Genomic DNA, 12897 nt, shown 5'->3' on the forward strand with positions numbered 1-12897 from the left:
CTTGACGTTTTAATAATATTGAATTAAATTTCCATCTGTATCTCTTTATCCATCATTATCATTGTCATTGTCAAGGGGGAATGATCTGACAATATTCTTGCTTTATATTCCATATTTTTCACTCTGTCTTGAATATTTGTTGATAATAGGAAAAAATCTATCCTTGAATAAGTTTTATGTCTATTTGAATAAAATGAGTAATCTCTTTCGTTTGGATTAATTCTTCTCCATATATCAATCAAATTTAAATGTTTCATCAATAATAAAGTTAATTTTGCTACTTTTGATTTTGTAACAACCTTTGTTGATCTATCTAAAACTGGGTCTAGACAAAAATTAAAATCTCCACCTATTAATATTTTGTCATGTGCGTCAGCCAAATTCAAAAAGGCCTCTTGTATAAACTGGATTTTCAGAAGATGTTGACAAAGTGTTGCACATAAGGCTGCTAAACACGATATTACAGTATCGTGTTATTACAGGGAAGATACTAGCATGGATAGAGGACTAGCTGATTGACAGGAGGCAGAGAGTGGGAATAAAAGGAGCCTTTTCTTATTGGCTGCCGCTGACTAGTGGTGTTCCGCAGGGGTTGTGTCAAGACCATTTCTTTTTACGTTGTATGTCAATGATTTGGATGATGGAATTGATGTCTTTGTGGCAAAGTCTGTGGATGACATGAAGATAGGTGGAGGTACAGGTAGTGTTGAGGAAGCAGGGAGGCTGCAGAAGGTCTTAGATTAGGACAAAGGGCAAAGAAATGGCAGATGGAATACAATGCCATGAAGTGTGTGGTCATGCACTTTGGCAGAAGGAATAAAAGCATAGACTATTTCTAAATGGGGATTCCTTGAAATTCAAAGATCCAAGGTGCAAAATGATTTTGGAGTCCTCATGCAGGATTCCCTAAAAGTTAATTTGTAGGTTGAGTCCGTGGTGAGGAAGGCAAATGCAATGTTAGCATTCATTTTGTGAGGGGCCAGAATATGAAAGCAAGGATGTAAAGCTGAGACTTTATGAGGCACTGGTGAGGCCTCACGTGGAGTTTTGTGAACAGTTCTGGGACACATTTAAGAATGGATGTGCTGACATCGGACAGGGTTCAGAGGAGGATCATGAGAATGATTTCGGGAATGAAAGGCTTATCATATGAGGTTCTGGGCCTTTACTTGCTGGAATTTAGAAGAATGGGGGGATCTCATTGAAACCTATTGAATGTTGAAAGGCCTAGACAGAATGGATGTGGAGAGGATGTTTCCTATCGTGAGGGAATCTAGGACCAGAAGGCAGGAGAATGGGGTTGAGAGGGAAATGGATCAGCCATGATGAAATGGCAGTGCAGATGTGATAGGCCCAATGGCCTAATTCTGCTCCTATGTCTTATGGTCTTAACCTTCGCTCCATGTTGCATTTTTTTTCCCCTGGTTTAACGTGCTTGTGATTTTAAACAAGACTCTTGGATGATACCATATTACACATGTTCAGCTTCAGCATTCCTTGTCTCCATCCAACCAGTCACTTTTTAGTAAGTTCTATAAAAGTTGTCATGCATGGCTTCCCTTGCCTAGACCTGTGCTGACTGTGATTGATTAGCGTGCACTCTGGGAGTGCTCACTGTCCAGTCCAGAGAGTAAATTCAAGCAGCTTAAATTAGCGAGCCTGAAAGACATTTCTCTGAAGCGGCAGAAGGTTTATTTGCACACTTGCTGTTTGCAGGTGGCACTAACGGTGTCATATTTTGCACCAGTGCTGGGCAAGGGTTCCAGTGATGAGTGCCTGGCATAGCCTGCACCTCTTAAAGGGAAGATGTAAATCTGCTGTCCTCAGAAGATTCTTACTCCTCAAATCATGTGGGAGTCCTTTAAAGGCCAGCTCATTAAAGTTCAGGACCACCAGGGCGAAAAATAAGGATAGTAAGGTTCAGAAGCCTTGATTGACAAGTTTAGTCACAAAGAATGGAAGCATCTGCAAGATTTAGGGAGTCAAAATTGGACAAAGACCTTGAGAACTTTAAAGGAAGCAGGAAATACCTTAAACAAAGAATTAAAACAGCTAAAAGATGCCATGGAATGTCCTTGGTTAGGATTAAGGACATTTTCAAGGCATTTTTAATGTATATAAGTAAGTAAGCCGTGCTTACTTTCATTGATTTTCGCAAAGCTTTTGACTCCATTCACCGAGGTAAAATGTTGAAGATCCTGAAAGCTTACGGAGTTCCAGACCATCTACTGAGAGCAATAGAGTACAGCTATACCAAGACCATGGCGAAAGTTGTATCACCAGACAGAGAAACAGCAGTGTTCGTGCTCCTAGCTGGTGTGCTGCAAGGAGACACCCTGGCACCCTATCGTCCTTGATTACGCTCTACGTCAAGCTACCAAAGATCATGACAAGCTTGGTTTTACCTTAAAACCAGGGCGAACTAAAAGGGTCAGACCAGTTACGCTCACAGATCTCGATTTTGCGGATGACATAGTCCTGCTTTCTGACCAGATGGAGGAAGCACAGCAGCTACTGACAAAAGTGGAAATTGAGTGCAATAAAGTTGGACTTCACTTAAATGCTAAAAAGACAGAGTACATGGCATTCAACTGCGACAAAGGTACTCTCAAGACCGTAAAGAATGATACCATTAAGAAAGTCTTAGACTTCAAGTACCTCAGGTCAAGAGTGATGAGTTCAGAGAAGGACATAAAGATACGGAAGGCGCTGGCGTGGAGGGCTATGACCGACATGAAGGAAATCTGGAGGTTGAACCTGACCAGAGGGCTCAAAAAGAGGATCTTCATAGCAGTCATAGAGTCCATTCTCATGTATGGATGCGAGACGTGGACACTCACCAAGACCATGAGAAACACTAGATGGTTGCTATACTCGAATACTCCGGATGGCTCTTGATATGAGTTGGCAACAGCACGTGATGGAATTTGAGCTCTATGACGATCTATTGATGCTCACCACTAAAATCGAGGCGAGAAGACTGCAACTAGTGGGGCACAGTCTACGCCACCCTGAGCTACCTGCCAGCCTAGTCATCACATGGGAGCCCAAGCATGGGAGGATGAACCCTGGGCCCCCTCCCAAGACTATGGTCAACACGCTCCTAGAAGACAGCAGTGCGGCTAATGTAGATGAACTGAACACACTGATGAGGGAGAGAGAGGAGTGGAGAGTCCGTCATCGTGCCCAACGCTGGCACCCTAGGCCTGAGTTGATGTAGTAGTAGTAGTTATATGTATATTAAATTTAAGTGTGCAACTAGGGAAGGGGTAGGTCCGTTCAAGGATAAATGATAGAATGTATACCTGGAAGAATTCAGCAAGGTCCAACTGAGTTATTCACATCATTATTCACTGAGGAGAAGGTCACGGATGAAGAGATCAGGAAAGGTGTATGTTACTATTCTGAGGTGTGTGAATATGTATTGAGAAGGAGGGGGTGTTGGATCTCTTGAAAACCAGGATAAGTTCTTGGGGTAGATGGGATATATACTAGATCAGTGAGGGAGGCAAGGGAGGAGATTGTTCTGCTTTTGAGTAAAGAATTGTGAGGAATTGTTTGAGGACTTCAGGAAGGGGACATTGAGGGACCTGCACCAGTTCTCATCAAGGGTTCAGAAATAGAGAGGGTGAGCAATTCCAAGTTCCTGGGTGTCAGCATCTCTGAGGATTTATCCTGGGCCCAACATATTGATGCAATTACAAAGAAGGCATGACAGTGGCTATATTTCATAAGGAGTTTGAGGAGATTTGGTATGTCACCAAAGACTCACAAATGAGAGCATTCTAACTGAGGGACCTCTGCACAGGATTGGAAAAGGCTGCAAAGTTTTAAGCTCAGTCAACTCCATCATGGGCACTAGCCTCCCCAGCATCCAGGGCACCTTCGAAAGGCAATGCCTCAAAAAGACGGTATCAATCATTAAAGACCCCCATCACCCAGGACATGTCCTTTCTCACTGCTGCCATCAAGGAGGAGGTACAGGAGCCTGAAGACTCTTTCAGGCTCCTGTACCTCCTGTACCCCTAGAAGTCCCTGAAGACATACTCAACATTTCAGGATCAGCTTCTTCCCCTCTGCTGTCTGAATGGACAACAAACTTACAAACACTACTTCAGTATTTTTCCTCTCTTTTTTGTACTACTCACTTAATTTAACTTTCTTTTTTATATATACTTATTGTAATTTTTAGTTTTTATTGTTATGTATTGCAAAGTACTGCTCCTGCAAAATTACAAATTTTGTGACATGTGCCAGTCATATAAAACCTGATTCTGATTCTGAAAATCTTGTCACTCTCTTTAGCTGCAGGTAAGGCACCAGAAGACGTCCCACAGGGATTAGCGCTTGGACCTATGTTTATTATAATATACTGTATCTTAATGATCTGGATGACAATATAGCCCATTTGATAGGCAAGTTTGCAGGCAATGCAAAAATTGGTTCAGCTGTGGATAGTGAGGAAGGTTGTCAAAAGGAACGATTGAATGTAGATCAGTTGGAAAATTGGAAAAGGGAGTTTATTTTGGACAAGTATGAGGTATTACATTTTGGGAAGTCAAATGGGAAGTGTACAGTACAGTAAATGGCAGGACCCTTTGGAGCATTGATGTACAGACGGATCTTGGGGTGCTAGTCTATAGCTCCCTGAAAGTGGTAGCAAACGTGGATAGGGTGGTAAGTGTGGTTATGGCATACTTGCCTTCATTGGTCTGGGCACTGAATATAAAAGTTGGGAAGTCCTGTTGCAGCTGTCTAAAATTTTAGTTAGGTCATATTTGGAGTGTTGTGTGCAGTTCCGGTCTCCACACTACAGGAAGGATGTGGAGCATTTGGCGAAGGCACAGAAGAGGTTGACCAGAATGTTGCCTGGATTGGAGAGAATTAGCTGTGAGGAGAGGTTGGACCAGGGGAGATGGTGGAAGCAGATATCTTTTACAGGGCATTAACTCTCAGACACATGAACAGGCAGGGAATAGAGGGATACAGACAATGTCCAGATAGTGGGATTAGTGTAATCATATTTGGTGCACACATGGTAAGCTGAAGGGCCTAGTCTTGTGTTCTAAGTAACTAGAGCAGGAACTGACAACCATTCATCATCTGAAGTTTGTTCAGGAACTGTTGACTGACAGCGGGCTCCAAGCGATTTGGCTGTTGCACTGGGTGTAGGAGTTGAAGGGGGGATGTGATCAACCTTAGAGGCTAGGAGATCTTGGCAAAAAATAACAATGGAGCAAGAAAGTATATATGGTGGTCAGTATCAGGGATTAGGCCAGGAAATGTGTTCAATAAACTCACAAATGTTTGTCTCTCTGCAGTATTAGGATATACACTCATTGTTTTCAACATCTAGATCCAATTTCTGCCAATTCCTTCCAGGCTATGAGGGAAATCCAAGGAGCACCCAGTCCTGTTTGCAGAGAACACCACTGATCTCTCTGGCAACGATGAATGCTCAGGTTCCTCCAGCACTGGATCTGTCATTCACTTTATGTCTGGCATATTCCCTGAGTATAAAACACCTCCTCCACGAAGTACCATAGCACCTGCAGCTCAGACTCCATCTCAACAACTTAGAGCAAAAGTTCCCAACTAATGCTGAATATCTCCATCCTGTCACAGTGGCACCCCTCCTTATCCTATCTGGAGTCTTCATCTCATTGACCACACAATTCCCATCCATCTCCTAATTACCAACATCTGACGAGATAAGCACCACAGTCTCGTGGTTCCAGTCCCAGCCAGCGATCAGCTGCAATGACTTCCTTTGACACCTCATCCCCAAACCGTTTGCGATCCCCATGCTCTTCCTTGGTAGCGGTGTCTGTGAACAAGTTACCAGTGGCTGAGAAAGTCTATTGTACTGCTCATAATCAGAATCAGATTTAATGTCACTGCTAAACTCCCGGGTGTGCCCTTCTCGCACAGTTGCTTAAGGTCCCAGGACACATCCTGCACAATCAGGAAAGCTGACCAATGCCTCTACTTCTGAGGAGGCTGAAGAGAGCTGGACTATGCAATCCATACTCATGACCTTCTAAAGGTACACAGCAGAGTATCCTAATATGTTGCATCTTGGAAACTACAGGAAGGCTCTCCAATGAGAGCTATGTGGCATCTACGCCAGACTCAAAAACAGTTACTTTCCCCAAGCAGTAAGGCTAATCAGCACCTTCAACCACTAACCCACCCCTCCACACCCCCAACTCCACTACTTTATCATTTCCTGCCAGAGTCACCGTATGTATAGACACTCCTGTGCCTAGTGTCACTGTATATTCATGTATATAAACTACCTTATGTATTTATTGTGTTTCTTTTTATTATTGTGTTCTTTATTGTATTGTGTTTTTTTGTGCCACTTTGGATCCAGAGTAACAAGTTGCATTCTCCTTTACACAAGTACACACATGACATTAAACAATCTTAACCAATCTTGAATATTGTGAATGGGTTGCAACAGCAGAGTTCAATACATATAACACTATAAATTACAATAGAAATATTTAAAAATAAATTAAATTAAATAAGTTAGTGCAATAAGAGAGCAAAAAATGAAATAGGGTACACAGACTCATTGTCTGTTCAGAAATCTGATGGTGGAGGGGAAGACATTGAGTCTGTGTCTTCAGACACCTGTACCTCTTCATTGATGGTAGTAATGAGAAGAGAAGCACCTCCTTGGTGTTGGGGGTCCTTAATGATGGATGCTACTTCTTGAGGCATCGCCTTTTGAAGATGTCCTTGATGTTGGGGAAGCTATTGCCCATGATGGAGCCGGCTGAATCTACTGCTAACGTCAAGGCAACATGGAAGCAAGAATGACAGCACTTTTTAAAGAACCACAGAGTAACTGCACATTCAGCAACAGCAATGCCACCACCTGCACATACTTTTGCTTAACTGAGACAAACCCCAGAGGGTCCTCATGAAATGAGTGACTAAAGTCCAGTACTCAGCGTGGCAAGGCCAAGTGCAGAAAATGCACAAAGTTCAGAATCTACACCTGGGGATATATTTCTCATAAAACAAAATAATAAGAGAAGTAGGTAACTCCACAAGGCCTCAGCTGCTTCAAGTGAGCACCATGAAAAAATCCACGATTACATCACCAATTAGTTCACTGAACATCAGACAAAACACTTTCCTCTTCCAAACAGTCAGGCTCCATCCACAGCTGGTGAATGGGAAATGAACCATGGGCATACTAATAAAGCAAGCAGCCATTGGTTGTGCATCACAGTAAAAACTCATTAATCACATAAATTAGCAGATTACTAGTCACAGTTTATAACTATCAATCAAATATAATCAGAGCCCAGTGTAGTTCAGAGTTAACTTCCTGTAAGCTTTAGAAACAGATGGAAGGTGAAATCGATTTAACCTTGATTCATTTCAGAGTTGGGCTTTTAATCATTATCCTTCTGTACTTGTAATACTTGTAATTCTCAGTGGTTTATTAGCATTTCTGAAATATTCGGCTGCTGCAAGATAACTTTATTATGAAGATAGTAAGTGAACTGTTCTGGGTGACGTCACTGGGATCTGGAGACTGTGAATAATCCAAACTGAAACAGATTGCAGGAGCTGCATCCAGCAGAGCTGTGTGATCTAAAAATTCAGTCATAATCTGAATATGTCCATGGCAGAAGGTGCCAGCTCTTGAGCTTCAGTACTTTATGCATTCCATTTACTCTGAGCACGGGGGCATCACCCACCGCACTTACAGAGCGGTGGGGGTGGCAAAGCCAGGGGCTGCAGTCTGGCACTGTCAGATGGAGCTCCTTAAGAATCAGCACCTCTCTAAAACAAGCCTCATTGCTGCTTACCAGAATCAGCGTGGGTCTAAAGATTATGATCTTGGTGAAACATCACCAGCACATGTTTCTGCGATGATAATTCCAAAAAGGAAGCCAATTTATCACCTGTTGATGCAGGCTGATATTCAAGAAAGTGAAAGAGGTCAAGATTCATCAGGAACACAATCCCAACTTATTACCAATGTGCAATCCTGCTCCCCAGCTCCATGATCCCAACCATTCCCCACTCTTCAACTCGCACTAACATTACAGCATGTTGTCACGGACCCTCCCACTGCCTCCGTTGTATTCTAAAGATTGACAGATTACACCTACTGATTCTGTGATAGACTGCCACTTTGATTTCTGGCAAGAATCCAGAATTCGGGACAGGGTACTGGTTCTGGGATCGATTCCTGACTCTGGGAAAGATGACTGATTCCAGGAGAGATTCTAAGGTCTGGAATAGATCAATTAATTTGAGGATAGTTTGGAGAGAGCGTGAGAGTGCCACTTGCACAGTAGATTTCTGAGATATAGAGTCATCTAGTCATAGAACATTAATTCCTACTGCTTCTTGGAAGAATCCAGAATTTAAATTGGTAAATTAGTTTATTATTGTCACATGTGTTGAAGTACAGTGAAAAACTTACACAATTCATACAGATCAATTCATTGGGGTAGCGCAAGGTAAAACAATAACAGAAGTTTCTGGGCTTTTGGGATGATTACTAATTCATGGGAAATTTCCAGACCCTGTCCCTGGGATAGATTGGAGAATGTGGGTGAGATTACTGATTTCCAAATTCTGGAGGGTGGGAGAAACAACTTGGATACATTGAAGAAGATGGGAATGTCATTAATTCTAAACCACGTTCCAGAGTGTTTGACAGATTACTTATTTTAGGGGAGAGAAAGACTTTGAGAGATACAGCACTGAAATATGCCCTTTGGTCCACATAGTCTGGACTGACCACGAACACCCCCCCCCCCTCATTTCTGCTTAATCATACAATAATCCAAATTTTATTCTCTCCACAATCCCATCAACTACCCCCAGACTTTTTATTTATTTATATTTTTATTTGGACATACATTGTGGTAACAGGCTCTTCCAACCCAAAGACCCCATGCAGCACAATTTCACCCATGTGATCAATTAACCTACGAGCCTATAGGTTTTTGGAATGTGGGACGAAACCAGAGCACTCGTAGTCACGGCGAGTGGGTATAAATTCCTCGCCGATAATGGCGGAATTGAATCCGAGTTACTGGCACTGTAACACTGTTAATGTTATACCACTGGGCCGTCCGAATTCTGCCTCTCACGTACACACTTGGGGGCAATTTACAGCATCTAATTAACCTACATGTCTTCAGGTTGTTGGTGGAAACAAGGGCAGTCAGAGAAAATCCACACAGTCACAAGGAGAATGTGCAAACTCCACACCTGAGGGTCAGGGTAGGGAAGTGAGTCATGGAGTATTATAACACAGAAACAGGCTCTTTGGCCCATCTAGTCCATGTTGAACTTTTATTCTTCCAAGTTCCATTGACTGTCCCAGGGCCATAGTTCTCCATACCCCTTCTATCCATGTACTTACCCAAACTTCTCTTAAATGTTACAATCAAACCCCCATCCACAACTTCTGCTCTCAGCTTGTTCCATACTCGCACTATCAGAGTGAAGATAGGTTCCCTTTAAATATTTCATCTTTCACCCTTAACCTATGACCTCCAGTACAACCTCAGTGAAAAAAGCCTGCTTCCATTTCCCCTCGCTATACCTCTCATAATTTTGTATACCTCTATCAAATCTCCCCTCATTTTCCAATGGTCTGGGAATAAAGACCTAACCTATTCAATCTTTCCTTTGTACTCAGGTCCTCAAATCCCAGCAGCTTCCTTGTAAATTTTCTCTGCACTCTTTCAATCTGATTGATTGAATGGCTTGTCATATGAAGAGTGTCTGATGGATCTGGGCCTGTATTCACTAGAATTCAGAAGACTGAGGGGTGACCTCAATGAAACCTATTGAATGGTGAAAGGTCTCGATAGAGTGGATGTGAAGAGGATGTTTCCTATGGTGAAAGAGTCTAAGAACAGAGGACATAGCCTCAGGATAGAGGGGTGTCCTTTTATAATGAAGATGAGGAGGAATTTTTCTCGATCTCTCTGTCTCTGTCTCTGGAGATAGCTTATCTACCGATGTCTATTATAAACCCACAGGCTCTCACAGCTATCTGGACTATACCTCTTCCCACCCTGTTACTTGTAAAAATGCCATCCCCTTCTCTCATTTCCTACATCTCTGCTGCATCTGCTCTCAGGATGAGGCTTTTCATTTCAGAATGAAGGAGATGACCTCCTCCTTCAAAGAGAGGGGCTTCCCTTCCTCCACCATCAATGCCGTCCTCACCCGTATCTCTTTCATTTCACACACATATGCCCTCACCCCACCAGGGATAGGGTTCCTCTTGTCCTCACCTACCACCCCACCAGCTTCTGTGTACAGCACATAATTCTCTGTAACTTTCATCATCTCCAACAGGATCCCACTACCAAGCACACCATTCTCTCCCTACCACCCCAACTTTCTGCCTTCTGCAGGGATCACTTCCTACGCGACTCCCTTATCCACTCATCCCTCCTCACTGATCTCCTTCCTGGAACTTATCCTTGCAAGCGGAACAAGAGTTACACCTACTCCCTTACCAACATTCAAGGCCCAGAACAGTCCTTTCAGGTGAGGTGACACTTCACCTGTGAGTCTGCTGGGCTCATCTACTGAATCCGACGCTCCTGGTGTGGCCTCCTGTATATCTGTGAGACCCGAAATAGATTGGGAGACCGCTTTCTGAGCACCTGACAATCCATCTACCAGAAAAAGTGGGATCTCCCAGTGCCATCCATTTTAATTCCACTTCCCATTCCCATTCCAGCATGTCAGTCCATGGCCTCCGCTACTGCTGTGATGAGGCCACATTCAGCTTGGAGGAGCAACACCTTATAGACAATAGACAATAGGTGCAGAAGTAGACCATTCGGCCCTTCGAGCCTGCACCGCCATTTTGAGATCATGGCTGATCAATTCCTATCAATACCCGGTTCCTGTCTTGTCCCCATATCCCTTGATTCCCCTATCCATAAGATACCTATCTAGCTCCTTCTTGAAAGCATCCAGAGAACTGGCCTCCACTACCTTCTGAGGCAGTGCATTCCAGACCCCCACAACTCTCTGGGAGAAGAAGTTTTTCCTTAACTCTGTCCTAAATGACCTACCCCTTATTCTCAAACCATGCCCTCTGGTACTGGACTCTCCCAGCATCTGGAACATATTTCCTGCCTCTATCTTGCCCAATCCCTTAATAATCTTATATGTTTCAATCAGATCCCCTCTCAATCTCCTTAATTCCAGCGTGTACAAGCCCAGTCTCTCTAACCTCTCTGCGTAAGACAGTCCAGACATCCCAGGAATTAACCTCGTGAATCTACGCTGCACTTCCTCTACAGCCAGGATGTCCTTCCTTAACCCTGGAGACCAAAACTGTACACAATACTCCAGGTGTGGTCTCACCAGGGCTCTGTACAAATGCAAGAGGATTTCCTTGCTCTTGTACTCAATTCCCTTTGTAATAAAGGCCAACATTCCATTAGCCTTCTTCACTGCCTGCTGCACTTGCTCATTCACCTTCAGTGACTGATGAACAAGGACTCTGAGATCTCTTTGTATTACTCCATTACCCAACTCTATACCGTTCAGATAATAATATGCCTTCCTGTTCTTACTCCCAAAGTGGATAACCTCACACTTATTCACATTAAACGCCATCTGCCAAGTATCTGCCCACTCACCCAGCCTATCCAAGTCACCCTGAATTCTCCTAACATCCTCATCACATGTCACACTGCCACCCAGCTTAGTATCATCAGCAAATTTGCTGATGTTATTTTCTATACCTTCATCCAAATCGTTAACGTAAATGGTAAACAGCTGTGGTCCCAATACCGAGCCCTGTGGCACCCCACTAGTCACCACCTGCCATTCCGAGAAACACCCATTCACCGCTACCCTTTGCTTTCTATCTGCCAACCAGTTTTCTATCCATGTCAATGTCTTCCCCCCGATGCCCTGAGCTTTGATCTTACCCACCAATCTCCTATGTGGGACCTTATCAAATGCCTTCTGAAAATCGAGGTACACTACATCCACTGGATCTCCCCCCTCTAACTTCCTGGTTACATCCTCGAAAAACTCCAACAGATTAGTCAAGCATGATTTACCCTTGGTAAATCCATGCTGGCTCGGCCCAATCCTATCACTGCTATCTAGATATGTCACTATTTCATCCTTAATAATGGACTCTAGCATCTTCCCCACCACCGATTTCAGGCTGACAGGTCGATAGTTCTCTGTTTTCTCCCTCCCTCCTTTCTTAAAAAGTGGGATAGCATTAGCCATTCTCCAATCCTCAGGAACTGATCCTGAATCTAAGGAACATTGGAAAATGATTACCAATGCATCCACAATTTCCAGGGCCACCTCCTTTAGTACCCTAGGGTGCAGACCATCTGGACCTGGGGATTTGTCAGCCTTCAGTCCCATCAGTCTTCTCATCACCGTTTCCTTCCGAATGTCAATCTGTTTCATTTCCTCTGTTACCCTATGTCCTTGGCCCATCCATACATTAGTGAAAACAGATCTAAAGTACTCATTAAATTCTTCTGCCATTTCTCTGTTTCCCATAACAATTTCACCCAATTCATTCTTCAAGGGCCCAACATTGTTCTTAACTATCTTCTTTCTCTTCACATACCTAAAAAAGCTTTTGCTATCTTCCTTTATATTCCTGGCTAGCTTGCGTTCGTACCTCATTTATTTCTCCCCGTATTGTCTTTTTAGTTAAGTTCTGTTGTTCCTTAAAAACTTCCCAATCATCTGTCTTCCCACTCACCTTAGCTCTGTCATATTTCCTTTTTTTTAATGCTATGCAGTCTCTGACTTCCTTTGTCAACCAATGAGGCCCCTTTCCCCCCTTTGAATCCTTCCTTCTCTGGGGGATGAACTGATTTTGCACCTTGTGCATTATTCCCA

This window comes from Hemitrygon akajei, chromosome 26 (genome assembly GCF_048418815.1).
Source record: "Hemitrygon akajei chromosome 26, sHemAka1.3, whole genome shotgun sequence".
NCBI lineage: Eukaryota > Metazoa > Chordata > Chondrichthyes > Myliobatiformes > Dasyatidae > Hemitrygon > Hemitrygon akajei.